Genomic DNA, 27,943 nt, shown 5'->3' with positions numbered 1-27,943 from the left:
AACCAACTGTGATTACTCCAGTCTGAACTTAGATCACGTAGGACTTTAATTGTTGAACAAACAAACCATTAATAACAGTTACACCATTGGGATGTCCTGATCCAGCATCAAGACTGTAAACCCTACTGTCAATATGAACTCTAGAATAAGATTGTGCTGTTGTCCCTGGGGTAACTTGTTCCGTCGATCAATGATTTAGATCAATATGTGATAAAGCATTTTGACTAGATGGTTTAAGTTTTAATCAGTCAAAGACTGTTTTGTTCTCCAAGGTCACCCCAACCAAAATTGTTAATCCATTAAAAGCTATGTTATTCCTTAAAGTTTGTTATTGGCAGGGGGTTGGATTAATTAAGTAATTAATTAATTAAAGCTCCATAGGGTCTTCTCATATTATTTCCAGGTCTTTACAGGAAGGTCAGTTTCACTGATTAAGAGAGACAGAGAAACCCTCGTATGACCAGTCACACAAGACCTTATTTAGAGAAAGAATGACTACCCTACCTTTGCACACTCAGGATATCCTGACCGTGAAATAGATGTCACTCAGAAGGCAGTGCGTCTAATACTAAAAATGCTAGAGATAATGTTTTTTATGAACAGGAAGAGTTTGTGATTGCCAAGTTCCTTTTATTTAAAAAAAATTTTATTGAAATATACATTGATTTACAATGTTGTGTTAGTTTCAGGTGTGCAACAAAGTGATTCATTTGCTGTAATAAATGAATTGCATTCTCTTCCATTATAGATTATTACAAGGTATTGAGTATAGTTTCCTGTGCTCTACAGTAGGTCCTTGTTGATTATCTATTTTACATGGCGGTATATATATTCTAATTCCAAATGCCAAATTTATCCCTCACCCCTCCCTTTTGATAACCATAAGTTTGTTTCCTAATGTTTGTGAGTCTGTTTCTGAATTTTTTTGTTGTTGTTTTTTCTGGATGCATCAGTGGCATGTGGAAGTTCCTGGGCCAGGGATCAAATCCAAGCTACAACTGCAACTTATGCCACAGCTGAAGCAATGCCAGATACTTAGCTCACTTAGTCAGGCTGGGGAATCAAACCTGCACTGCTGCAGAGACAATGTCAAATCCTTAACCCAGTATGCCACAGTGGGAACTCCAGGTCTGTTTCTGTTTTGTAAATAAGTTCATTTGTGTCATATTTTAGATTCTGCCGAGACCAGCTCAGCAGGATGGGGCTGAAGAACAGGTGCTGTGGAACTTAAGGAAAAAAAGTTAACATAAAACAAGACACAGAGACATTTATCTTAAGTAAAGGTGGGAACGGGGAGGGGGGGGGGGGCCTCAAGGTCTCAGGGACCAAGAGCCCTGCCTCAAGAAACAACACTGCTTTTATTGTGCTCTTGAGGATTACGTCAAGTGAAAAGGGGGTTGTAGGTATAGGTTCTTTTATTATTTTAAAAGTCACTTAGCTGGTAGATGGTTAAACTTTTACTCTAAACTTTAGGCATTTAAGAATCATTAGCATTTGAGTTAGCTATCTGTGCATAGCATTTCAGAGAATCCTCACTGTGCTTCCGCACATTTGCCTATTTTTGGCAACCCTGTGTGCCTAGGTCTGCACCTTTGTTCTCTTTGCTTGCACCTTGGTTCTCTTTGCTAATGCATATTCTGCTAATGACCATTCATAAACCACTTGGCCATGAGGTTCCTCTTTCTCTTATTCTTTAGAGGACATACCATGCTTGTGCAAATGGCATGCCAATCTGCACAGGTCCCCTGCGTGCCTAGACCAATGTATTATGTCCTCATTCAGCTGACCCTGTGAATAACCCATGCCCTTAGGTCTTTGTTCTTAAGCTTAAGTCATTTACCATCACCGTGACTGTTTCTCAAGCAGGAAGACGGGACAAAGTAAGGAAGGACAAGATGGAGTTTTCAGCAAAGAGGCTAAGAAAATATTATAAAAACATGTCTCGCAACAAGATTCCACATATAAGTGATATCATATGTATTTGTATTTCCCTGACTTGACTTAGTATGATAATCTCTAGGTCCACCTATGTTGCTGCAAATGATATTATTTCATTCTTTTTATGGCTGAATAATATTCTGCTGTTGGTATATAAACCACATCTGCTTTATCCATTCATTTGCCAAGGAACACTAGGTTGCTTCCATGTCGTGACTATTATAAATATGCTCCTATGAAAAATGGAGTTATCTTTTTGATTATGTTTTATTACAGATATATACTCAGGATTGGAATTTCTGGATCATACAGCAACTCTGTTTTTAGGTTTTAAGGAACCCCCATACTGTTTTTCATAGTGACTGCACCAATTTATATTCCCACAAACAGTGCAGGAGGATTCCCTTTTCTCCATATCCTCTCCAGCATTTATTATTTGTAGGCTTTTTAATCATGGCCATTCTGACCAGTGCTAGATGATACCTCATTACTGTTCTGATTTGTTTTTCTCCAAGTAGCAATATTGAACATCTTTTCGTGTGAATTTTGGCCAACTGTATTTCTTTTTTGAAGAAATGTCTTTTTAGATCTTCTGCCCATTTTTTGATTGGGTTGTTTTGTTTGTTTGGGGAGGGAGTATTGAGCTACATGAGCTCTTTGCATATTTTGGAAATTAATCCCTTGTTGGTTGCATTGTTTGCAAACATTTTCTCCCAGGCTGTAGGTTGTCTTTTTGTTTTGTTTGTGATTTCCTTTGCTGTGCAAAAACTTTTAAGTTTAATTAGGCTTCATTTGTTTGTTTTTGTTTTTATTTCCATTATTCTAGGAGCTGGTTCCAAAAAGATATTGCTGTGACTTATGTCAAAGAATGTGTTGCCTGTTTTGTCTAGGAGTTTTATAGTATCTGGTCTGATCTGTGTTTGCAGACTCAGTTCCATAGACTAGGGGACTGCATGTTTCTTATTTATGCTGTCTGTCCCCTGGAGGGTGAGGCTTGTGCAGGCTTCCTGGTGGAGGGGCTGGTACCTGCCCACTGTGGGCAGAGTTGCGTCTTGCCTTCTGGTGGATAGGGCCATGTCAAGGGGCATGTCTAGAAGTGGCTGTGGGCTCAGAAAATCTTTAGGAAGCCTATATATTGATGGATGCCCTGATGGTTGTTTAGCCTGAGGCATCTGAGCAGTGGATCCGCTAGGCTGTTGGGTAGGTCCAGGAAGTGGTGGGCTTCGAGTAAGTACTCTCAGATATGTTTGCCACCAGGCTTTATGTCCCAAGAGAGAGCCATAGCCATCCCTGGCCTCCCCAGGAGACCCTCCAAACAAGCAGGTAGGTCTGGTCTAGTCTCCTATGTAGTCACTGCTTTTGCCCTGGGTCCTGATGCGTGCAAAACCTTGTGTGCACCCTCCAAGAGTGGAGTCTTTGCTTCCCCCAGTCCTAAAGAGCTCTAGTGATCAAGCCCTGCTGGCCATTAAAGCCAAAGGCTCTGGGCGCTCCTCTTCTTGATGCCAGACCACCAGACTGGGGAGCCTGAAATAGGGCTCAGAACTGTCACTGCAATGGGAGAACTTTTGCAATGTAATTGTTTTCCAAACTCTGCCATCTTGTTTTCCTATTGGCCCATGTTGTAATTCCAGTTAATACCAGATTCTGGACAAGGACTCAAGTCTTCTACTCTCCAGAATAGTTTTAGTCATAGGTTAAACAGTTTTTCCTTAGAATTCATAATTATTTTCAGAACCCAGTGTGGCAATGCATGCCCTGCATTCAAGCATCTGCTGGTAATTGACTAGGAATAAGTTCCACTCCTGTCTTTCTTCCCATCAACTTCTCCCCAGAGAGTATCTTACACAGAGTAATTTGTTCATGAGACAATCCAGTGCTGCTAGTCTCCCTTTACTTTTTTTAATTTTCCTTAAATGTATGCTTGGCGTTAGGAATTGTTTTAAAAGATAATTAGGTGTTAGTTTAGATTTATTTTACTGTGAACTTTTCAACTATCTGTTGGTTACCTGTTCTGATATAAGCTTATGCAAGAAGAAATGTTTCTTGTTACTCATAATTTATAATATTCTATTAATTAATAGATTAGTACAGTATTAAATTAAGAGCTGAGTTATTTATTATTAGTATTAAAATAAAAGAATGATTGACCTTGAAAGCTTTCTTAATTGCTGTCTACTTTTAAGCCAGCTATGGTATTTTTAATCCTTACTCTTTGGGGAAGTTTCTATCCTATAACTAAAAGCTGAATCTTTTTAGCATAACATTTAAACTTATGTTAAAAGTTATGTTTTTAAAGTAATAAAATTGAACTAAAATTCTTTTCTAGACCAGTTTTCACCAGGTTTGTTAGGTTTGTCACCTCTACTCATAAATCTTCTCACTATTTTGCCATATAGATGAGTTTGTTCTTGTAAACTGTTCATAAATAGCTCACTTGATTTCAGGTTATTTAAGTTCTCTATGTTAAAGTTTTCTAGTTAAATCATTACGCAAAAGGTAAAAGATGTAGACTTTGATTTTCGGTACTTTTAATGCTTCTCTCATCATTCCCTTGAGGTACATTATCTATAGCACCAGATATAGATTTCTATCTGCTGTACTTTAGATATGAATATTTGTTGAACGAATGTTTTAATTTACTTATGATAGTTGAATTTGGTGGGAAGATCAGGCTAGTTTTAGTACAAAAGTGTTCATGCAGTATGAAATCTCCTGGGTATAAACTAGGTGCTTTTCTTTAAGTTACACTTTGATTTATCTAAAGTGGCAGTCGGGGGGGGGGGCACTAATTGGAAAAAGGAAAAGTGTCAATGCATAAACTATGACTTAAAATTTCAGGTGTCTGCAGTCTGGTACCCTCCACCAAAGAAGTTGCTATTTGTGCATTATCAGAGAGCAGCAGAGAGAGAAAATTTTCCCTAGATCTTCTAAGGATGCACAACTGAAATGCCAGCAAACCATGGAATAATAGCCTAAGAAGTCATTTTTGAATTCAAAAATTCAGTTCTCCACTTATCCTCCAATCTTCTCACTAGTTAAATTTTTCCAGTCTCTGCCATCCCAGTCAGCCATCAGCCCACCTGATGCCAAACCTGGATAGAAATCACTATGGTCAAAAGCATTCTCTTTTTCCTTCCTTTGTCAGAGGGATGTAAAGGCTTGGCTTTTAAAATGTTCCCCAAGTTGAAAAATATGATATATAAACTCAGTTCCCAGGGAAATGAAACTTGCCTTCGTGTAGATTTAGCCTTTTATTTATTTATTTATTTTACAATTTGTGGGAAAGGAAAAAAAAACACACTGAGTTCATACAATTTTAATCATATCATAAAGTGAAAAGCCCATTTATGTGGGAATTCTGATGGACTTCTTGGTCCCCTGGAAGAAGGTAGAAACCAAAGAGCCAAGAATAGAGCTGAGAGTTTCCTGAGCTGCAGATGTTTCCAATGAAAAGGAAATTGTGAGAAACTGTTTTAGGGTGAAGGACTGCATGGTATTTTAAAAATGCAGGCCCTTTGCTTTCCTTGGGAAATTATGTCTTACAGATTGTCAGCTGATCTTATATGAAGATGTTTGGATTTTCTTTTTCAGGGGTGTGTGTTGCTCATTTGGGGAGGGAAATGCAACCATAGCAGGATTTCTTGGCCCCATCTCTCCTCTGGGACAAGGCTCCTAGGGCGTCACAAATTGAACTGATTTAACTCTTTGCCAGGTGCCAAGACCTCCACTCAGGGATAAAGAGCAGCTCTCTCACCTCTGGAGCCATGCTCTGTTGGCATGGGCTGGAAGCTTTGAGAAATGAACTCCCACTGGGCACACTGTTGGTTTCTATGGCAACAGTCATCAAGGCTTGGGCCAAGGTTATTGGACTTAGTGAGTCCCCACAGAGACTAAAGACAACCTGTCTGGTGCCTTCCCAGGAATGATTTTTTTTTTTCTCTTCCCCAACCTGGCTTCTGATAGTCACTGACAACTTAGGATACAGTCAAGCTTCTGCTTCCCAAACACATCCCACAAATTCTAGCTTCTTTCAAGCTGTTTTTCTGCCTCCAAACAAGACTGTGTTATAATGTAGCAAGTTGCAAAGAAAGCATGTTTTATTTAACCCAGCTTTCTTGCAATAGAAGGTTACTTACACCTCATTATCATTATTAACTACCATTTAGTAAGTACCTATGATATGCCAAGCACTGTTCTACACATTCAACATATACATACAATTTCATTCTTTAAAACAGTCCCAAGAAATCCATGTTACAATCCCCATTTCATAGATGATGAAATGGAGGGCCAAAGAAGCCAAGTAGCACATCTGATGTTCCACAATTATATGCAACATAACAAAGATGGGAACCCAGCTCTTCTTGATTTCAAAAACCCATCTATCTTTCCATCACTTTCTGTTGCCTACCTTTTCCATTCTTCTTAGAAGACTTAATCACTTTTAAGAAGTCTTAAGGTGTTCCAAGCTTTTCGTCTTTGCTTCAAACTATCATATCTTCTTGGAGTTCCCTGGTGGCCTAGCAGTCAAGGATTTGGCATTGTCACTGCTGTGGCTTGTGTTCAGTCCCTGGACTGGGAACTCTGCATGCCATGGACTCAGCCAAAAAAAGAAAAAGAAAAAAGAAACAGAGAGAGAGATAAAATCATATCTTCTTTAATCATTTATAATGAGTTATAAGTTTTGGTTCATTCTCTATAATCCTTTCCTGAACCATCATAACTTTTCCACTTTTTCATATAGAGCCCTAAATGGGAAAATTATCTTTTTTATTGAAATATAGTTGATTTACAATGTTGTGTTAATTTCTCCTGTGTAGCAAAGTGATTTAATTATACACACACACTTTCTTTTTTCTTTTTTTCTTTTTCTTTTTTTTTTTTTAAGGGCTGTACTCAGAGCATGTGGAGGTTCCCAGGCTAGGGGTCGAATTGGAGCTACAGCTGCTGGCCTACGCCACAGCCACAGCAACGTGGGATCCGAGCCATGTCTGCAACCTACACCGGAGCTCACAGCAATGCCAGATCGTTAACCCACTGAGCAAGGCCAGGGATTGAACCTGCAACCTCATGGTTCCTAGTTGGATTCATTTCCACTGTGTGTGTGTGTGTGTGTGTATTTGTTTATATATGTGTGTATATATATTTGTTTATATATATATGTGTGTGTGTATGTATATATATATACACATATATATATATGTTTCCATTATGGCTTTTCACAGAATATTGAATATAGTTCCCTGTGCTATACAGCAAGACTTTGTTGTTACCTATACTATTGAAATATATAATGGTTTGTATTAGCTAATGCCCAACTCCCTATCCACCCCTCCCCTGTGTTCCCCCTTTGGTGACCATGAGTCTCTTCTCTGTGTCTGTGAGTCTGATTCTGTTTCATAAATATATCCATCGTGTCATATTTTAAATTCCACATATAAGTGCTATCATATGGTATTTGCATTTATCTTTTCTGACATATTTCACTTAGTATAATTTCTAATACCATTCATGTTGCTTCAAATGACATTATTTCATTCTTTTTCTGGCTGAGTAGTATTCCATTGTACAATATCTCCATTCATCTGGACACTTAGGTTGTTTCTATATCTTGGTTACTGTGAATAATACTGCTATGAGAACATTGGGTGCATGTATCTTTCTGAATTATAGTTTTGTCTGGATATATGCCCAGGAGGAATTGCTGGATCATATAGCAACTCTATTTTTAGCTTTTTGGGGAAACTTCACACTCTTTTCCATACTGGCTGTACCAATTTACATTCCCACAAACAGTGTAGGAGGGTTCCCTTTATTCCAAACGCTCTCCAGAATTTATTTGTAGACTTTTTAATGATGGCCATCCTGACCAGTGTGAAGTGATACCTTATTGTAGTTTTGATTTGTATTTCTCTAATGATTAGCAATATTGAGCACCTTTACATGTGCCTATTGGCCATTTTTATGTCTTCCTTGGAGAAATATCTACTTAAGTCTTCTGCCCAGTTTTTGATGATTTTGTTGCTGTTGATTTGAATGAACTGATTGTATATTTTAGAAATTAAGCCCTTGTCAGTCACATCATTTGCAAATATTTTCTACCATTCCATAGGTTGTCTTTTTGATATGTTTGTGATTTCCTTCACTGTATAAAAGCCAGTAAGTTTAATTAGGTCTTGTTTATTTTTGCCTTTATTTCTATTGCCTTGGGAGACTAACTTAAGAAAACATTGGTGTGATTTTATGTCAAAATATTTTGCCTATGTTCTCTTCTAGTTTTATGGCGTCATGTTTTAGGTTTGTATTTAAGCCTTTTTGAGTTTATTTTGTGTATGGTGTGAGGATATGTTCTAACTTAATTGAATTACTTGTGGCCGTTCAACTTGCCCAACACCCTTGCTGAAGAGCCTGTCTTCTTCCCATTGTATAATCTTACCTCCTTTGTTGAAAATCAATTGACCATAACTGTGCAGGTTTATTTCTGGACTCTATATTCTGTTCCACTGATCAATATGACTGTTTTGTGCCAATACAGGGTAATTTGATTACTGTAGTTTTGCAGTATTGTCTGAAGTTTGGGAGGGTTTTGCCTCCAGTTTTGTTCTCTTTCCTCTGGATTGCTTTGACAATTCTGAGGCTTTAATGGTTCCATATAAATTTTAGGATTATTTGTTTTATCTGTGAAAATGTCATGGATAACTTGATAGGAATCACATTAAAATCCTTAGGTTGCTTTAGGTAGTATGGCCTTTTAACAATATTAATTCTTCCAATCCAAGAGCATAAGATACCTATTTCTTTGAATCATCTTCAATTTCCTTTATCAATGTTTATTGTTCTCAACATGTAAGTCTCTCACTTCCTTGGTCAGGTTTATTCCTAAGGGTTTTTTTGGCACAATTTTAGCTGACTTTTTTTTTATGTTCTCATTCTGATATTTTACTGTTAGTATAAAGAAATGCAACAGATTTCTGTGTATTAATTTTGTATTTCCCTACCTTGCTGAATTTGGTTATCAGTTCTAGTAGATTTATGGAGTCTTCAGGATTATCTACATATAGTATCATGTCTTTTGCATATAACAACAATTTTACCCCTTCTCTTCCGATTTGGATATCTTTTATTTCTTTTTCTTGGTTGACTGCTGTGGCTAGGACTTCCAATACCATGTCGAATAGAAGTAGTAAGTGGGCATCCTTGTCTTGTTCCAGATCAGTGGAAAGGCTTTCAGCTTTCCACAACTGAGTGTTATATTGGCTGTGGGTTTGTTATAAATAGTTTTTATTGTGTGGTATATCACATTGATTGATTTGCATATGTTGAACCATCCTTGTGAACTTGGGATGAACCGAGCTTGACTGTGGTGTATGATCTTTTTCTTGTGTTGTTGGATTCAGTTTGCAGATATTTTGTTGAGAATTTTTTCACCTATATTCATAAAAGATATTGGTGTAATTTTCTTTTTTGGGTATTGTCTTTATCTGGTTTTGATATCAGGATGATGGTGGCTTCTTAGAATGTCTTTGGGAGTATTCCCTTCTCTTCAGTCTTTTGGAATAATTTGAGAAGGATTGCTAAAATTTGTTTTTTGTATATTTGGTAGAATTCACCTGTGAAGCCATATGCTCTGGACTTTTGTTTGCAGGAAGTTGGGGTTTGTGTGTGTGTGTGTGTGTGTGTGTGTGTGTGTGTGTGTGTGTGTGTACGTGTGTGCATGCTATTTCTTCTTGATTCAGTTTTGGTGGGCTGAATGATTCTAGAAATGTGTCCATTTCTTCAAGATTGTCCAATTTTATGGCATACCATTGTTCATAATACTCTTTTTTTGTATTTCTACAGTATCAGTTCATATTTCTCACTTTTCATTTCTTACTTGGGGTATCTCTCATCTTCGTGAGCATGGCCAGAAGTTTATCAATTTTGTTTACTCTTTCAAAAAACCAGCTTTTTTTTCCATTGTTTTTTAATCTCTATTTTGTTTATTTCCTCTCTGATCTTTATTATTTCCTTCAGCTGACTTTAGGTTTGTTTCTTTAGGTGGTAGGTTTTTTATTTTTCTTATTTTTTGAGGAAGGCCTGTATTACTATGAACTTCCCTCTAAGAACTGCTTTTGCTACAGCCCAAAGATTTTGTATGGTTGTATCTTCATTGTCATTCGTCTCAAGGCATTTTTTAATTTATTTGATTTCATCCCTGATCCATTGGTTTTTCAGTAGTTTGTTTAGTCTCCATGTAATCAATTTTTTTTTCTCATTTATTTTTCTGCAGTTGATTTCTAGTTTCAGGCCACTGTGGTCAGAAAAGATACTTGAAATAATTTCTGTAGTCTTGAATTTGTTGGAAGCTTGTCTTGTGCCCTAGTATGTGATCACTATAGAGAACGTTGCATGTGCACTGGAAAATAATACATATTCTGGATTTTTTTTTAGTGTAATATCCCAAAAATGTCAATTAAATCTACCTGTTCTATTGTATCATTTAGGATATCTTGTCTTATTTATTTTCTGTCTAGAAGATTTTTCCATTGCTGTGAGTGGGGAGTTAAAATCTCCTACTATTAGAGTAGTCCCATCAGTTTCTCCCTTTAAATCTGTTAATGTTTGTTTTATATATTTGGGTGCTCCTATATTGAGTATGTTGACCAGAGTAATAGTCTCTTCTTATATTGATCCTTTTTTAATTACATAGTGTCCCTCTTTATCTTTCTTTATGGCATATTTTTAAAAGTCTGTTTTGTCTGATATGAGTATTGTGACCCTTGCTTTTTTGTCATTTCCATTTGCATAAAATATATTTTTCCACCCCCTCACTTGCAATCTTTGTATGTCCTTTTCCCTAAAATGGGTCTCTTGTAGGCAACATATTGAAGGCTCTTTTTTTAATCCAACCTGCCACTCTATGTCTTTTGATTGGAGCATTTATACCCAATGACATTTAAGGTAATTATTGATAGATATTTGTTGTCATTAAAACTTTGTCATCTAATTGTTTCTGTTTCTTATTTGTTTCTTTTTCTCTTTTTGTTTTTCTTTTTGTGGTTTGATGATTTTCTTTTATTTTTATGATTTTGTTCTCTTATTTTTGTTTTTTTGTGAATCTATTGTATATTTTTGATTTGTGGTTATCCTGTTTTTCAAGTATGTTATCTTCTAGCTTTAAGAATGCTAGTCATATACACTCACGCATTCTAAGAAACAAACAAACAAAAAAAAGAATCTACCTTTTCTTACTCTCATTCTCCACATTTTATGATTTTGATGTCCTCTTTTACATCTTCATGTTTATCCATTTACTATTTGTTGTTGTTATCACTTTCACACACACACAAAAAATTAATATTTAGTCTGTATGCTGGCTTATTTAAGTGATTTACTTTCCAGTTGTGATTGTCTCTTTCCTGTAGTTTCTTGTTTCTTTTCTATTTAGAGAAGAACTTTCAATAGTTCTTATAGGATAGGTTCAGTACTGCTGTATCCTTTTATTTCTTGCTTGTCTGATAAATTATTTATATCTCCTTCTATTCTTTTTTTTTTTTTTTTTTTTTTTTTTTTTTGCTATTTCTTGGGCCACTCCCACGGCATATGGAGGTTCCCAGGCTAGGGGTCTAATCGGAGCTGTAGCTGCCAGCCTACGCCAGAGCCACAGCAACGCAGGATCTGAGCCGCGTCTGCAACCTACACCACAGCTCATGGCAATGCCGGATCGTTAACCCACTGAACAAGGCCAGGGACCAAACCCGCAACCTCATGGTTCCTAGTTGGATTCATTAACCACTGTGCCACGATGGGAACTCCTATATCTCCTTCTATTCTAAATGATGATCTTGCTGGGGAGATTGTTCTAAATTGCAGATTTTTCCCTTTCAGAATTCTGAATATATTTTTGCCACTCCTTCCTGGTCTGCAATATTTATGAAGAGAAATCAGCTGATAGTGTTCTGGGGGTTCCCCTGTAGTTAACTCTCATTTTTCTCTTGCCATTAGAACCCTCTCATTAACTTTTGCCATTTTAATTTTAATGTCTTGAGGTAGATCTATTCAGATTCCTCTTGTTTGGGACCCTCTATGCTTCCTATACCTGGATATCTGTTTCCTTCTTTAGGTTTGGGACATTTTCAGCCATCAATTATTCGAATACATTTTTGATCCTTTTTTCTATTTCTTCTCCTTCTGGAATCCCTATTATGCATTGATGTACTTTATATTATCCCATAATTCTCTTATATTGCATTGATTTTTTTAAGAGTTTTAATTTATTTTCATTTTTTATTGTGATTTTTACTTTTTCGATTATACATGTTTTACACTGTTCGGTTCATTTTCTGCTGCACAGCAAGGTGACCCAGTCACATATATATGTATGCATTTTTTTCTCACATTATCATGCTCCATCACAAGGGACCTGTCATAATTCTCAGTGCTATACAGAAGGATCCATTTGCTTATCCATTCAAAAGGCTACAGTATGCATCTATTAACCCCAAGTTCCCAGTCCATCCTACTCCAGTACCCTCCCTCTAGGCAACAACAACTCTGTTCTCCATGTTCATGATTTTATTTCCTGTGGAAATGTTCAATTCTGCCCTATATTAGATTCCAGATATTAAGTGAGATCCATATGGTATTTTTCTTTCTTGTTCTGATTTATTTCACTTAGTAAGAGCGTCTCTAGTTCCATCCATGTTGCTGCAAATGGCATTAGTTTGTTCCTTTTTATGGCTGAGTAGTATTCTGTTGTGTATATATACCATGTCTTCTTAATCCATTCATCTGCTGATGGACATTTAGGTCGTATCCATGTCTTGGCTATTGTGAATAGTGCCACGGTGAACATAGGGGTGCATGTGTCTTTTTCAAGGAAAGTTTTGTCCGGATATATGCCTGAGAGTGGGATTGCTGGGTCATGTGGTAGTTCTATACAGAGTTTTCTAAGGTGCCTCCCTACTGTTTTCCATGGTGGTTGTGCCAATTTACATTCCCACCAAGAGTGCAGGAGGGTTTCCTTTTCTCCACACCCCCTCCAGCATTTGTTAAGTGTGGACTTATTCATGATGGCCATTCTGACTGGTGTGAGGGGGTCTCTCGTGGGTAGTTTTGACTGGCATTTCTCTAATAATTAGTGATCTTGAGCATTTTTTCATGTGTCTATTGGCCATCTGTCTATCTTTGGAGAAATGTCTCTTCAGGTCTTTTGCCCCCTTTTCCGCTGGGTTGTTGGCTTTTTTGCTGTTGAGTGGTATAAGTTGTTTGTATATTTTAGAGATTAAGTCCTTGTCAGTTGCATCATTTTAAATTATGTTCTCCCACTCTGTAAGTTGTCTTTTTTTTTTATGGTTTCCTTTTCTGTGCAAAAGCTTGTCAGTTTGATTAGGTCCCACTGGTTTATTTTTGCTTTGATTTCTGTTGCTTTGGGAGGCAGACCTGAGAAAGCATTTGTATGACTGATGTCAGAGAATGTTTTGCCTGTGTTCTGTTGTAGGAGTTTAATGGTGTCTTGTCTTATGTCTAAGTCTTTAAGCCACTTTGAGTTTATTTTTGTGCATGGTGTGAGGGCCTGTTCCAGTTTCATGGATTTACATAGGACCATCCAGTTTTCCTAGCACCAATTGCTGAAAAGACAGTCTTTATCTCATTTTATATTCTTGCCTCCTTTGTCAAAGATTGACTGTAGGTGTCTGGGTTAATTTCTGGGTTCTCTGTTCTGTTCCATTGGTCTGTATGTCTGTTTTGGTATCAGTACCACACTGTCTTGATGACTGTAGCTTTGTAATATTGCCTGAAGTCTGGGAGAGTTATGCCTCCTGCTTGGTTTTTGTTCCTCAGGATTGCTTTGGCAATTCTGGCTCTTTTGTGGGTCCATATAAATTTGGAGATTGTTTGTTCTAGTTCTGCAAAAATTATCATGGGTAAGGACCATGGGAAGTGGGAAGGCTTTCAGCTTTTCTCCATTGAGAATTATATTTGCTGTGGGTTTGTCATAGAGGACTTTTATTATGTTAAGGTATGTCCCCTCTACACCCAGTTAGGTAAGAGTTTTGATCATGAATGGATGTTGGACTTTGTCAAATGCTTTTTCTGCATCTATTGAGATGATCACGTGGTTTGGGCCTTTTCTTTTGTTAATGTGGTGTATGAAGTTGATTGATTTGCCTGTGTTGAACCATCCTTGTGCACCTGGGATGAATCCCACTTGCTTGTGCTTTATGATCTTTTTTATATGTTGTTGGATTTGGTTGGATAAAATTTTGTTGAAAATTTTTGCATCTATATTTATCATAGATATTGGCCTATAATTTTTTTTCGTGGTATCTTTGGATTTGGTATTAGGGTGATGATGACATCATAGAATGTCTTTAGAAGTGTTCTTTCTTATTCAACCTTTGGGAAAGTTTAAGGAGGATGGGTATAAATTCCTCTTTGTATGTTTGGTAGAATTCGCCTATGAAGCCATCTGGTCCTGGACTTTTATTTGTAGGGAGTGTTTTTATGACATATTCACTTTCATTTCTGGTGATTGGTCTGTTCAGTTGATCCACTTCTTCTTGATTCAGTTTTAGCAGGGTGTAAGTCTCTGGAAAGTCATCATTTCTTCTAGGTTGTCAAATTTGTTGGCATGTACTTGTTCTCACTATTATCTTATGGTTTGTTGTATTTCTGCAGTATCCTTTGTGATTTCTCCTTTTTCATTTCTTGATTTCTTGTTTATTTGGGTTTTTTCTCCCCTCTTCTTGGTGAGTCTGGCCAGAGGTTTGTCAATTTTGTTTACTTTTTCAAAGAAAAAGATCTTGGTTTTACTGATTTTTTCTATAGTTTTTTGAATCGCTATTTCATTGATTTCCTCTCTGATCTTTATGATTTCCTTCCTTATGCTGACTTTTGGTTTCATTTGTTCTTCTTTTTCTACTTCATTTAGGTGGTGAGTTAAGTTGTTGATTTGAGATTTTTCTTCTTTTTTGATGAAGGCCTATAATAGTATGAATTTCCCTCTGAACACTGCTTTTGCAGCATCCCATTGATTTCAACTGGAAAACAAGGTTTAAAATCACAATAAATTCATATTTATCAATAATTACCTTAAACGTCAATGGACAGAATGCTCCAATCAATAGACACAGAGGGCCAGATTGGATTAAAAAAAAGCAAAAACCTACAGTCTGCTGCCTTCAAGAGATTCACCTTAGGACACATATAGATTGAAAGTAAGGGGATGGGAAAAGATATTTCATGCCAATGGACAGGCCAGGAAAGCAGGAATTGCAATCCTCATATCAGACAAAGTGGACTTTAAAATGAAGGCCATAAAGAAGGACACTAGGTAATGGCGAAAGGATCCATTCAAGAAGAGGATATTACAATCATCAATATATATGCCTCTAATATAGGAGCCCCCAGATACACACAACAAATACTAACAGACATAAAAGGAAAAATTGATGGGAACACAATCATAGTAGGAGACTGCAATACTCCAGTCCCATCAATGGACAGATCCTCTAGACAGAAAATCAATAAGGAAACAGAGATCCTAAATGACACAATAGAAAAGTAAGACTTAATTGACATTTTCAGGACATCACATCCAAAAAATCAGAATATACATTCTTCTCAAGTGTACTTGGAACATTCTCAGGGATCAATCACATTCTGAGGCACAAAGCTACCCTCAACAAATGTGAGAGTATAGAAATCATTTCACGTATCTCCTCTGACCACAATGGCATGAAACTAGAAATCAACCACAGGAAAAGAAATGAAAAAAACTAACTACATGGAGACTAAACAACATGCCACTAAAAAAACCAATGAGTCAATGAGGAAATCAGAAGGAAATTAAAAAATAAGAGACATGATAATGAAGACACAACCACTCAAAATGTATGCTTTCATTTTTTAAATTTGGTTTTCTTTGCTCTTCTAATTGTATGATTTCCATTATTCTATCTTCCAGATCACTGATTTGTTCTTCTGCATTATTCATTCTGCTATTCATTGACTTTAGTTTAGCTTTCATCTCAACAAATGAATTTTCTAATTTTTCTTGGCTTCTACTAGTAGTTTCCAGTTCCTTTTTACAGTAATCTTTATTTCTGTTGATAACCTTTCTTAATTCCTTCAGCATTTTCATTATTTCTTTTTCAGACTCAGTGTATATTAGACTGAAGAGGTCTGTTTCATTGTTCTTTCAGGAGAATTCCCTGAAATTGGGAGTATTTCCTCTGCTTCTTTGTTTTACTTATATTTCTCTTACTCTGTGAGTTAAGGAGAAACAGTTATCTACTGTGGTCTTGGAGGGCTATTTTTTTATGTGCGAACATCCCTCTGTAGCTTGCAGGGGTTTAATATTTTTGGTGTAAGGGCCATTTTTTGTATGGATGCTTCCCACCTGTTTCCTCAGCATGTGCTGACTGTTATCCCCTGGATAGTGGGTGTGCAGGTGCAAAGGCTAGTGCCTGCTCCTAGAACCACAGCAGCAGTGGCTGCTGTCCACGGAGCCTGGGGCTGTGGCAGTGGCTGTGTGCACCTGTTTCCAGGGCCACAGAGGCAGTGCCCTCTTGGCTGAGATCGTTCACATGAAGAAAGTCTGTTATGGTGGGTCCTAGTTCCTCAACAATAATGCCTCTCATTTACAGCAGGTCTAGGATCCCCCAATGTATACTATCAGTTGCAGTTGCACCACACTCCTGTCCCTTCAGGCCATCTCCAGGCAGTCATCCCTAGTCCTCTCCCTGGGTCTGACCTCCAAATTCTGAGCTTCAGCCCTGCCTACACCAGTGGATGCATATCTCAAATTGAAGAGAGCAGGGCAGTGCCATAGGCCATTTGTGCAAGTCTCTCTGTTCTGCAAACCTGTTGCTGTGCTATTCTCCATGGCTCTAAAGCTCCCCCTATGTCCTGGTGATCTCCTGACCAGTTAGGGGGCTCCCCAGGGTGTGGGAAACTTCATCTTTCACAGCTCCCTCTCAGGGGCATAGGTCACATCCCAATTCCTATCTCTTTTTTTTTCTTCTGTCCTATACAGTAACATGGAGATTCTTCTTGCCCTTTTAGAAGTCTGAGGTCTTCTGCGCAAACTGTTCCACATGTAGATATATTTTTGATTTATCTGTGGGAGGAAGTGAGCTCCACATCCTACTACTCCACCATCTTGATCGTTCTCCTCAGGAAAAATTATCCTAATAAGACTAACAGCAGTTCTCAAATTTGTACTTTTCAATGCCGCAACCTGCCAAGATCATGACATTTGGGCTGTCTCATGCAGATTTCTTTGAGTCATATTTGTTCCGACAATTATCTTCTGGGTTTTAACCTTCTGAAGGAAGCAGCATGAGGGGAGGGCTAAGGAAAGATGTGCAAAAGAATAGATATAAATTGTCTGGAATAATTAAACACTCTGATGTATCAACATGTAGTGGAAATAATAGGACTCCCTCTTATAAACTATTCTATAGCAGTGGATAAAGAACGCTCACTGAATATCATAATTTAATGCTAATATGTCATTTGGGATGAAAGCTGGCATCTTTATCCACTTGCAAAATTTTGCCTGCATCACAAGGCAATGATTACAGCAAATAGGCTACCTCCTAAGTAAATTTCACATCCACAAATATCACATCTGCAAACTTGGTTATTGCATTTTTTAGGTATTAATGTACACAAAGACTGAGAATATTGTAGGAATTCTCTCAGTGCAATGGATTACAGTGACAAGGCTAGAGCTGGTATCAGGGTTTCCTCAGTTTTATAGAGTTTACCTTTCTCTAGGCTGTGGGTTTAGTTATGGGCTCATCCTCATTTTACTGGGCTTGTTTGGTTTTGCTTCAGCTTATGGGTTGGCTTCCATTTACTGGGCATCTACAAAGATCGTCATCCAAGTCCTTCAGAAACACCACACTCCTGGACATAAAATCAGAAACATAGAAATTATCCAGTATCTTGGAACACTAAAGTTTTTTCTACAAAAGACCAACTTTTCAATTCACAGTAAGTGAGGGGTAACACCAAATCAGCAACAATTTAGTCCTTATGAGAGCCATTAATTTTTTTAATCAGGCAATAAAATTCATATGTTACTCTGCTTTCTAGGCACAGGGCATTCTGAACCCACTCTATCTTCCCCACACTTTTCTTCACTCCAGATAAAATAAGTGCTTTGCTATAATAAAAAAGAGTATTTATTGAACCATTAATGTGTGCCAAGCACTGTGAAAAAAGTCACTTATGTAGATTATCTTGAACTACTCCCAGCTACCAATAAGAAAATTAAGGCACAAAGAGTTTGTCCCAGATCAGACAGCGTTCTAGATGCAGAGTCAGAGTCTGACCCCAGAGGCTGAGCTCTTTAATAGGACTTCGCTCTGACTCTCAATCCACCCAGGACAGAATGAACTTTCCCTTCAACCTTCTAAATTTTGAAGGTTTAACTACACCTTGTTTAATTACACCTTATTTGACCACTAGAAGGCCATGGAAAATTCTCTCCCTTTGGATCTCCTCAGACATTTGATGCCACTGCACTAATTCTGGCAATGTCATTCGTCTGCCTTTTGTTCTGTGACAGTGGAGAACAGTGGAAGGAATTGCTCCTGAGTCACACAGACTTGGATTCAAAACCCACCTTGGGCCCTTTCTAGATGTTGACTATCCATTTGCTCACCATCAAGTATTCATTCAATACCTAAGGTATGATAGACTCTGGGGTCCCACTGGTGGGCACAGACCAATCCTCTGTCCCCTTAGAACTTTCCTGGATCTTGGGCAAGTGACCTCATACCCTTGAGCTTCAGCTTCTTCATCTCTAGAATGGGAATAATATTACCAATCTTACATGCCCAGCTTATAACAGCCAAAAAGTACCCTGTAGAATGTCTGGCACATATTAGGTATTTAAGAAATGGTAGCTGCTGTAATAACTACCATTGTAAGTGTTGTTTTCTTAGCTGCAGTCTTAGAACTAGCTGCATGGCCTAAGTGCATCAGAAATCTCTTCTATCCTCTCCCTATCTCTCCCCTCCCTTCCTTCTACCTCTGTTATTTCCAAATGGCAAGTCAGGATTGGGTGAATGGAAAGAGGCAATCGCGGAGATAGTCACAGTGGTGGGGCTCCTGTGGCTTCCAGTAATCAGGAGTTGACTACAGCCCATAGACTGCTCTTCCTTATGGGTAAGGTTGCCCAAAACCTAAAACCCTGAGGCTGATCCAACCTGACTAGCATTTTCTATCAGCTTCTATTGGATGATAAGAACTCCCCAAGTCATCTCCTGGTTGTTACTTTCAAACTTTCTGCTTTAAAGGGAGATAGCCCCTTCAAGCCCCCCAAATCAATCATTTAATCCACCCATAAACTCTAGGCCCCTCACAGCCAGCCTTCCATGATTATGAAGTTCCTTGCAGCCACAGCTAAATAGCTTAGCGGTAAGCCCATAGCTGCCCAGGCCCCTTGTCCAGACTCCAGGGTAACATTGTTTCACTTGGGAAGTGAATTTGTCCATCCCCACCTCAAGGCTGACCATCTCATAACACATATGACTGGTCTGTAAGGTAAACAGGGTAAAAGGTAGGGGGTTCATTTCAAATTCATCCCCACCACTAGCCAACATGCTCTGCTGGTGGTAACTCATCTTCATTTGCAAAGTTATAGTGGGAAAAAAAAAACACAGATGCATATTTGATTAGCCCTTCACTTGCTCAAAGGCTTTCCAGAGGATAAGGTCCCAGTTCCTTTGCAGGCAGGCATTGCCTTTTCTCACCTGGCCCCTGCTTTCCCTTTCAGACTTGTTTCTTGTCAGCTCCCAACACTTACTCTTGGCACTCCAGTCATTCCAAACCTCTGGCTGCCTCCCTGTATGTTCTGCTGCTTCTCTCTCCTGTGCCTCTGTCACCCTCCTCCCTTCCTCATTCTTTCCCTTACCAAACTGGTAAATTCCGTCTTGGTTCAGGTTCAGGCTAACCTCCTAAACGAAGTCTTCCCACATTCATCCAGGTACAGCTGACCACTCGGCTTCTTGGTCCCATCCCTCTGTAATGGTTCTTACCATCCTGCAGGACACTTACCCACAGGAGGAGGGTGCCGCCAGGGAGAGGATGACCCCAAATATATCAGATGTCAACCATGTAGCTAACATACCATGAGCACTTTGGGTAAACTCACTCTGTTTGCATAATCCTTCCCCCATTAGATTATAAGAAAGTTGAAATCAGGTATTACTTTTTTTTTTAATCAAAGATCCCTGATACTTGGTTCTTCATAGGTGCCCTCCAAGGATGTTTATAAATTTAAATTCAATTCACACAATAGTTGATGAATAATCAATGACTGCTAATGAAACTATTCCAGTGGTTAAGGTTTCATGAAATAATATCAGCAACAGAACAGTTTCTATGCCTTTATCATTGGACTGAGACCAGGAGGCCCACTTTTAAGGGCAGCTTTAAGGTTTGGGAATAACAAAAAGAAGGGAGAAAAGAAAAAAAAAAAAAAAAAAAAAGCTCTCACTGAAGTAAACAAACATCAACTCCAAAAAAAAAAAAAGCAAGAGATAAGAAAGGGGATAAAAAGATAATAGTGATATCCTGGAGAATTCCATCTAAGCAACCTTGCTGCTGTATTCTCCTAGCTGGATGGGTGGAGGTATAATTTATATGCCCAGATTTCATCACCCTGATTTTTTTAAAGGTGATAAGTTGTTTTAATCAACCTGGCTTATTCTTTTTTCCCCATGTCTGATACCGTTGTAAGCTAGAAGGCCGTTTCCTGCAATTCCTCCTTCTATTTGGCTGACATATTGTGCTCTCTTCCAAGTTTTTCTCTTGAGAGCATCCCTCTTTTATTACTTTTCTCTGTTCTTATAATGAAAGTTTTGCAATGCATGACTACTGTTTTTATTTCTGATCTAAAATGGAGATGGTACAAAATAGACTGTGAGTTTAGCTAGGAGGATTTTTGAGCAAAATATTGTGTTCTTAGTGAATAAACATCATGCAAATTATAGAAGCTGGTGGTCATTGCAGTTGGGGCACAGGCCTCCCAATTTGTGATAAGGTCTTAAAGGGAGAGAAAATGAAACCAGGAGGCAACTTTCCTTTCTTCACTTAGGTGATCTATCTTTTCCTGATGCTTTATAAATTACTGTCTTTTTTTTTTTTAATGAAGACTGCACCCATGGTTATGTTTGGCACTATGCCAGCTACACTGTCAGCACACAATAAGGTTTTATCTTGATTAGTGGTAATAATAATCACTCAGTGTGAGAGTTTCCATCAATTTCTCACAGCTTTATCTGTCAGCTCCTTTGTGCCTTCCTTAAAGTTGCTGAAAAGAAAAAGACTTTGTTTATATACACGTCTGCCCTGTGCCTCAAACATCCCACTTTCTTTATGTACCAGATGAACTTCCCATCGATGCAAGGTACCAGGAGGAAAACACTGCAATCCTGAAGCTCTATTCAGAATACTTTTCTAATTCTGCTGTGTGTCCTTGAGCAAATCACCCAGTGTTCTAAGATGGCTCTGCCTCTGCCTGCAAGCATTGGGGCCTCCACCCCTGGTTGTCTGCCCTGTCAGAAGGCACTGCCTTGGGATCAATCATGCAGTCCAGTGAAATGATGCTGCCCTCTTGACTTTCCACAGAGTTTCTTGTACTTAACTTCTCTCTTGCAGGGAAGGGGTTCAAAATAATGCTGGTCATCTTGCTCTTTGAATGATCACACTGAATTGAATTGATCCTCTGTGGTTTAATCTATTATTCATTCCTAAGACTCAGCCCAATAGTCACTACTTCTCAACATTTCTCATGACCACCTTGTATGACACACACACAAACATATGATTTCTGTGCCCTCACCAGCGCAACATTGAGACCTCAACTTAATACTTGCTTCCTTCTATTTCCCTCTTAAGGGAAGAGACCATGTCTTACTTATTTGGGGGTGCTTTGTAGCAATTTCACCCAGTGAGGATACATATCAACCCCTCAAGGAGGGGTGGTTGCAACGGTTCAAATAGCCATCAACTGTAGAAGCCAAAAATGTTATGTACATGGATTGCCCAATTAGGTGATGAGGTGATGCCATTCAAGGAAACCTATGGAACAGAAACCAAAAAATACAAGGTAAGATGACAGAAGAGGCGGGTTGGTGTTTGCTGTGGTTCCTTGATTCACTGCCCCTTAATGCAAAATTATATGCTGATGTCTAGGGTCCATGAACAGTGACAGATCTGGAGAATGACCAAAGGCCCATGACTGTCCTCCAGACGGAATGGAAAGATATCACAGTGGGATGGAGGCAAGAAAGCCAGATCAGAGGTAAGGGCACTAGAGTCCAGAAAAAATGCTTAAAGCAGGTAACAATCTGTGAACACCATGGATCCTAGTAAGCCTGTTCATGTTTGTAGTACTGGACACTTATTAAAGAGTTTTCATGTGTTTACATGGCCTGTATGTTCTAGTAATAAGGAATACAATTATTTCTGGATTAATTAGGACTTGTTTAGTTGAAAGACATGGAAAATCCTACTCAAATTGCTTTAAGTTTTTTTTTAAAAGGACACTTATTGCTCGTGTAAAGGGATTTAGACCTAAAATTTCAGGCACAGCTAGATCCAGCTGCTCAAATGAAGCCATCATGAATCTCTCTCTTGATAGACATCAAGAACACCAAGCTTAAGGTCTTAGAGGTAGGTTCATGGTGATACAAGCCTTCCTCAGAAACAAGCAAAATCTCAAATAGCCAAAGTACCACCTAAAAGAACAACAAAAAGAAGAAAAACAAAAGCTAAAGTCAGCTCAAGGAAGGAAATAATAAAGATTAAAGAAGAAATACATAAAATAGGAGTTCCTGTCATGGCTCAGTGGTTAACGAATCTGACTAGAACCATGAGATTGTGGGTTTGATCCCTGGCCTTGTTCAGTGGGTTAAGGATCCAGTGTTGCCATGAGCTGTGGTGTAGGTCACAGACACGGCTTGGATCCTGTGTTGCTATGGCTCTGGTGTAGGCCGGCGGCTACAGCTCCGATTAGACTGCTAGCCTGGGAACCTCCATATGCCACTGGTGCAGCCCTAGAAAAGACAAAAAAAAAAAAAAAAAAGAAATAAAATAGAAATGTTAAAAAGAATGGAAAAAGTCAATAAAAGCAAGAGCTGGTTCTTTGAAAGGGTAAACAAAACTAACAAACCTCTGGCCGAGCTCCTGAGAGGAAAAGAGAAAGAACCCAAAAAAACAAAATAATAAGTGAAAATGAGAAATAAATGCAATACTACAGAAATACAAAAAAATAGAGAATATTATGAACAATTATATGCCAACAAACTGAAGAAATGGACAAGTTTCTAGAAACATACTGAATCAAGAAGAAATAGATGACTTCACCAGACCAATCATTAGAAGTGAAACTGAAACTGAATCAAGAAGAAATAGATGACTTCACCAGACCAATCATTAGAAGTGAAATAGAATTGGGAATTAAAAAAAAAAACACTCCCTGCAAACAAAAGTCCAAAACAAAATGGCTTCAATGGGGAATGCTACCAAACATACAAAGAAGAACTTATACCAAACTTTCTCAAACTCTTCCAAAAGACTTAAGAGTAAAGAATACTCCCAAAGTCTTTCTATGAAGCTGTCATCACCCTGAGACCAAAACAAGACAAAGACAATACCAAAGAAAATAGTAATAATAATTAAAGGTCAAAATATCTGATACATATAGATGAAAAAATTCTCAAAAAATATCTGCAAACTGAACCCAACAATCCACAAAAAAGATCACACACCAGGATCAAATTGGATTCATTCTAGAATCACGATGATGGTTCAACAGGAAACCAATCAATATGATACACCACATCAATAAAAGAAAAGACAGAAACTACATGATCATCTCAATTGATGCATAAAAAGCATTTGATACAACTGGACATCCATTTATGATTTAAAAAAAAAACCCGTACTGAAGCAGATATAGATGGAACATATCTCAACATAATAAAAGCTATTTATGACAAGCCTACAGCCAATATAATACTCAATGGTAAAAAGTTGAAATCCTTCCTGCTAAAATTTGGAACAAGACAACATGCCCTCTCACCACTTGCTACTCAACATTGTACTAGAAGTCCTAGAAACAGCAATCAGACAAGGACAATAAATAAAAAGTATCCAAATTGGAATAGAAGAGGTAAGATTGTCATTTTATGCAGATGACATAATACTATATATAGAAAACCCTAAAGACTCCATAGAAAAACTACTAGAACTGATAAATGAATTCAGCGAGGTAGCAAGATACAAGATTAACGTAGAGAAATCAGTTGCATTTACTTACACTAACAATGAAATATTAGAAAGGAAAAGTAAAAATAATAATAATATTTTATACTTTTTAAAAAATTGCATCAAAAAATAAAATACTTAGGAATAAACCTGACCAAGGAGATGAAAGACTTCCTGAGACATGAAACAATGACAAAGTAAATTGAAGATGATTCAAAGACATGGAATGATATCTCATGCTCTTGGATTAGAAGAATTAATACTGTTAAAATGGCCATACTACCCAAAGCAATCTACAAATTGATCGCCATCAAATTACCCCTGATATTTTTCACAGAACTAGAATAAATAATCCTAAAAGTTATACAGAACCATAAAAGATGCAGAATTGCCAAAGAAATTCTAAGGAAAAAGAAATAAAACTGGAGGCATAACCTTCCCAGACTTCAGACAATACTACAAAGCTACAGTAATCAAAATTGCCTGATTTTGCCACAAAAACAGACATATTGATCAGTGGAACAGAATAGAGAGCCCAGAAAAAACCCACACAGCTAGAGTCAATCTTCAACAAAAGAGGCAAAAAAGACAGTCTCTTCAGCAAATGGTGTTGGTAAAGCTGGACAGCTACATTTAAATCAATAAATGAGAACACACCCCCACACCATAGAAAAAAAACTCAAAATGGCTTAAAGATTTTAATATAAGACATGACACCACAAAACTCCTAAAAGAGAACATACGCAAAATATTCTCTGACATAAATCATACCAATGTTTGCTTAGGTCACTCTCCCAAAGCAATAGAAATAAAAGCACAAATAAACAAATGGGGCCTAATCAAACTTATAAGCTTTTGTACAGTAAAGGAAATCATGACCAGAACAAAAAGACAACCTACAGACTAGGAGAAAATATTTACAAATGATGCAACTGACAAGGACTTAATTTCCAAAATATACAAATAGCTGGAGTTCCCGTTGTGGCACAGTGGAAACGAATTTGACTAGGAACCATGAGGTTGCAGGTTTGATCCCTGGCATTGCTCAGTGGGTTAAGGATCTGGGGTTGCTGTGAACTGTGGTATAGGTCGCAAATGTGGCTCGGATCTGGCGTTGCTGTGGCTCTGGCATAGGCCAGCAGCAACAGCTCCAATTTGACCCCTAGCCTGGGAACCTCCAAATGCTGTAGGTGCAACCATAGAATGACAAAAGACAAAACAAAACAAAAAAAAAAAAACAAAAAACAAAAAAAAATAGCTCATACAACTCAATAACAACAAAAACAAACAAACTAATCAAAAAATGTGCAGAAGACTTAATAGATGTTTCTCCAAAGACAATACAGATGGCCAATAGGCACGTGAGAAGATGTTCGACATCGATATTTGTTGGAGACTGCTGAACTGCTGAACTCTGCAGAAGGCAAATATCTGCTGACACAGAGTTCTAAAGTACAGGGTCTCCTTCAAAGACAAAATAAGGGAGTTATGCACAAACCATGCTACTTTATAAGCCGCTTCATTATGCCCTAGAGGGATGCACCAGTGCTAATAGTTTCCTTTGTTATTCACTAAGAGGTAGCTTTGTCATTGCCTATGTCTGATTTTGCTCACTAACCTACAAACATCATCTTCCTTAATAAAAGTTATGTGGGCTAAAGCCTAGGCACCTATGTTCTGCAGAACAGAGTGCCTCCTGGTCCCCTACTTTCTAAATGTAAAAGAGTCTTATATGTTTTGTTATACTGCGCCATCCCTCTTTCAAGATCTCCCATTGCCCTGCAGCACTGGACACAGCAGATACTTTTGGAAAAATGTAAATCAAAACTCCAGTGAGGTACCACCTCACACCAGTAAGAACAGCATCAGTAAATGTATACAAATAGGAGTTTCCCAGTGGCCTAGTGTTAAGGATTTTGCATTGTCACTGCTGGACTCAGGTTCAATCCCTGGACTAGGAACTTTTGCATGTCACAGGCAAGCCAAAAAACAAAGTCTATAAATAACAAATGCTGAAGAGAGTATAGAGAAAAGGGAACACTTGTACACTGTTGGTGGAAAGGTAAATTGGTGCAGCCACTATGAAAACAGTATGGAGGTTTCTAAAAATAGAGTTGCCATATGATTCAGCAATCCTACTCCTGGGCATATATCCAAACAAAACTGTAATTCAAAAAGATACATGCACATCTATGTTCATAGCAGCACTATTTGCAATAGCCAAGACATGGAAGCAACTTAAATGTCTACTGATAAATGGATGGATAAAGATGGGGGAGGGGTTACTCGACCATGAGAAGAATGGAATAATGCCATTTGTAGCATCATAGATGTACCTAGAGATTATCATACTAAGTGAAGTTAGATTTAAAAAAAAAAACCACGTTATCACTTATATATGGAATCTAAAATAGTACACAAATGAACTTATTTACAAAAAAAAACATACTCAACAGACATAGAAAACAAGCTTATGGTTACCAAAGGGGGAAGAGGTGGGGAAGGGTAAATTAGGAGCTTGGGATTAGCAGATACAAACAACTATATATTAAATAAACAGCAAGTTTTAATGTATAGCACGGAGATCTATATTCAATATCCTACAACAGACCATAATCAAAAAAAAAAAAAAAGCCAGGTTTAAAAGTGAATAACCGAGGGTGAGACCCAAGGAAAAGAAAGAGTACTTTTTTGTTTTTTGGAGTATCTTTTTTTTATTAGTAATTCACATTTATTCTAGGCACCATAATTTGTACTAGGAATAAAGAGAAAAAAGAGAGTGAGTGCCCTGGGATGGTTTACCTACCGAGGTAGGTTGAGACTGCAAAAAAGGTTACTAACATAGTGGATGCTGAATAATATTATGATTTGTATGGTGTCAAATGTATGGTCTCAGATTGATGGAGTAGGAGTGGCAGCTAGAAGTGTTGAGGTCAAGGCTTGGGAACTTCCAGATCTGTAAACTCCTTGAGCATATGATTTCTCCGAATGGATTTCACTCCACTGTAACAGGTGAAAACACAAGAGCCGGTTTATCTTCTGAAAGTCTGGACTCATGTGCTAGCTAGGTGTTCTACTTTCACTTGACCTCAATTGGGCAAACCTTTTAGGATCATAACTCAGCAAAACTGCAGGTGTTTACATGACACCCATGAAAGAGTGGACATGGACATCAATAGTCTTCACTTTGTTGAGATCTGCTTTGGGCTAGGGTGGAGATGCAGCTAGTTAAGTCTGGGAGGCTATAACAATTCTTCTATAACAGTCCTTTAACATTCTGATGGATCTCCACGTACCATTCTAATTGATCAGTCTCTGTTCTAGCAGAAGCATCACTTTTTTGGATTACCTTAAGCAAAAAATCTGAGATTGAGCCTAATTGGCTGGCTTAGATCATATGACAATTCCTGAGCCAATCACTGTGGAGACATGGATGGAATGTCTTCATTGGACAGGTCTTCTTTATATGTCAGAAGAAGGGAGAGTGGATGTAATCAGATCAGAACAAGGAAAAGTAGGTGGACAAGCATACCTACATATTTACCTCACCCGTGTTTAGCATTCACTAAGCACCTCTGGTGCCCTAGGCAGAGCCAAGAAACAGCAGATGGTTTTTAATAAGTGCTCAGCAAAGAGAACTACAAAGAAAAGCTTTCTCCTCCCTCAAAGTCATTCCAAGAAAGAGGAGTAATTAATTCCAAGAGCAGTGTGACTTAGATTTCCTAGTCATTGT

The 27,943-nt window shown here is 38.0% G+C and overlaps 1 long non-coding RNA gene across 1 annotated transcript in view; it reads left to right on the top strand.

Moving 5' to 3' along the window:
- The window catches only part of LOC110256734 (uncharacterized), a 70,993-nt gene that overhangs the window by 24,875 nt on the left and 18,175 nt on the right, over window positions 1–27,943 (top strand). Inside the window, exon 3 of the long non-coding RNA XR_014826222.1 lies at window positions 22,135–22,243. This is a non-coding gene — a long non-coding RNA (uncharacterized LOC110256734). The remainder of the gene's footprint in view (window positions 1–22,134; window positions 22,244–27,943) is intronic.

This window comes from Sus scrofa, chromosome 14 (assembly GCF_054392235.1).
Source record: "Sus scrofa isolate SSC_HxYL_T2T_F1_AM1 chromosome 14, Sscrofa_HxYL_maternal_Yorkshire_Landrace_v2.0, whole genome shotgun sequence".
NCBI lineage: Eukaryota > Metazoa > Chordata > Mammalia > Artiodactyla > Suidae > Sus > Sus scrofa.
Note: the sequence above shows the minus strand (reverse complement) of the source record. Positions and strands in the feature narration are given on the sequence as shown.